Genomic DNA, 2,311 nt, shown 5'->3' on the forward strand with positions numbered 1-2,311 from the left:
TACAATTAAACCTTTTATAAACTAAGAGGTAAAATTTGGCTCCAACAACAACCAAGAACTGAATATATTGAACCAAGAACTGAAACCATTTCAATCTACTGAAGAATGCTTAAATACCCTATCTACCATATTCAAATGAACGGTTTACAAAATCAACCAGAAGTTCAAATTTCTTTATTGGCCGATTACCAGGATTTTATCCAACAGAATTCCCAAAATAAAAGTAAGCAAATCTTTCAGTATCGTTGTATAAAAGTCACTAAGCGTTAATGAACAATGGAATTTCACCATAAAAAAGTTAAATTCGCTCTCGTTATAACTTGCCAACAACCCAATATACCGGAATCTCTACCAATTATAGTCTGCCAAATCTTTAGTGCAAATCTTTCAACAATTCCAATGGACATGCTTACCATAATTCTTGTATTTATAGCAGATCATGACAGGATTTCCAGCAGATCCTGACAGTATTTCCAGCAGATTCCGACAGGATATCCAGTAAATTTTCAACCAAACCAAACCATCATGGGTAAAAAATAGATGTACATTCATCGAATTTAGTCCTGTATCATTTTATCCTGAAGTTTCGCCATCCAATCTGAAAAGCGTAAATTATCAGAAACATTTCTTGTAAAAGGTTAAGATATCCCTATATGAATGACCGATACCTGAAGCTTGTAATATTTAAATGGTAACAGTGTATAAATCAAGTGCCAATTTCATACACAAACCATACAAATTTGATTTAAACTTAAATTACGATAATCAAAAATTGTAAGATGTGATATCAATAGAATTTTAAATAAAATGCAAAGAAGTTGAGGAAAATACTTTAAATCTGTGGTCAACAAGCTTTACGTAAATTGCAGAACCTAAATAAAGTACATAAAAGTAACACTCACCGAAACTTAAGACTAAAGGGTTTAAAAGCAAGCCTCCCTATAGCGCACGGTAGACCTTGTAAGGTCTACCATGCGCTATAGGGAACGTCCTCCCACGATTGGGGGCGCCGCCCCCAATCGGGGAGGACTAGCTTGCTTAGGGATTGTATTAAAACAAACAAAACGATACTTGCCTTTTAGTTCAGACTGAAAAATACTCTACCAGATTCCAGATTGGCCTACAGTCAGTCTCTGCATTTGGCGATTTAAGGGTCTGTAGGCAAGGATTATTAAGAGGGGTAACACTAGCTATAATCCAGAAACTTCCCATCCAGAATCGAGAGTGAAACGCATAGGCAATCAGGGGATCCCAGACTTCTTTCCTGAAAATACAAATAATAATGTCAAGTTGAAACGTGGATATTAAAAACATACAAACATATAGAAATAACTTAGAAACCAGCATGTTAATGGAAGAGTACTTGAAACACATTGTCAATGCACAAAAATTGCTTGCATATATCAACAGACCTCCAATAAACAACAAAGTATTAAAAAACTTTTTCAAGTGAAAGACAACTTTACGCAGTTTTTTACTTACCAACCAAACGGTCGTCGAGTTAACTTGAGCACCGTTTTCCACCATCCACACAACTGGTCGGAAAATTTCTAAAGGCAGCTTAAGAAACCTTCGTTATACCAAGCCAAGGACTCGAAACAGAGTAAGGCAGTACCAATGCTTCTATCACTCACTTGGTCCTTTTATTATTATCATTATTATTATTATTATTATTGTTGTTGTTGTTAGCTAAGTTACAGCTCTAGTTGGAAAATCAGGATGTTATAAGCCCCGGCTCCAACAAGGAAAAATAACTTAGTGAGGAAAGAAAGCAAGGAATAAACAAATTACAAAAGAAGTAATGAACAATTGAAATATAATATTTTAGGAACAGTAACAATATTAAAACAAAACTTCAAACAAAACTAGAGGAAGAGAAATAACATAGAAAAAGAGTGCCTGAGTGTACTCTCAAGCAAGAGAACTCTACCCCAAGACAGTTAAAGACCATGGTACAGAGACCATGGCACTACCCAAGACTAGAGAACAATGGTTTGATTTTGGAGTGTCCTTCTCCTAGAAGAGCTGCTTACCATAGCTAAAGAGTCTCTTCTACCCTTACCAAGAAGAAAGTAGCCACTGAAAAGTTACATTGCAGTAGTCTAGATCTAGACCATTTAATGTATGTGTAGGCAAAGGAAAATAGGCCGTAACCAGAGATAAGGGTCCAATGTAGTATTGTCTGGCCAGTCAAAGTACCAAATAACTCTCTTGTGGTAGTATCTCAAAGGGTGGCTGGTGCACGGAGAGATCCAATGTAGTACTGTCTGGCCATTTAAAGGATCAAATAACTCTAGTCGTAGTACCTCAA

General features: G+C 36.1%; 1 long non-coding RNA gene across 1 annotated transcript; it reads right to left on the reverse strand.

Annotated features, from left to right (window-relative positions):
- Window positions 1-545: 545 nt before the first annotated feature.
- Window positions 546-1,536, reverse strand: LOC137629050 (uncharacterized). The gene is made up of 3 exons (XR_011041431.1): window positions 1,483-1,536; window positions 1,076-1,264; window positions 546-598 (listed from the first exon to the last, which is right to left on the reverse strand). It is a non-coding gene; the product is annotated as an uncharacterized lncRNA (long non-coding RNA).
- Window positions 1,537-2,311: the final 775 nt, after the last annotated feature.

Source organism: Palaemon carinicauda, chromosome 37 (assembly GCF_036898095.1).
Source record: "Palaemon carinicauda isolate YSFRI2023 chromosome 37, ASM3689809v2, whole genome shotgun sequence".
NCBI lineage: Eukaryota > Metazoa > Arthropoda > Malacostraca > Decapoda > Palaemonidae > Palaemon > Palaemon carinicauda.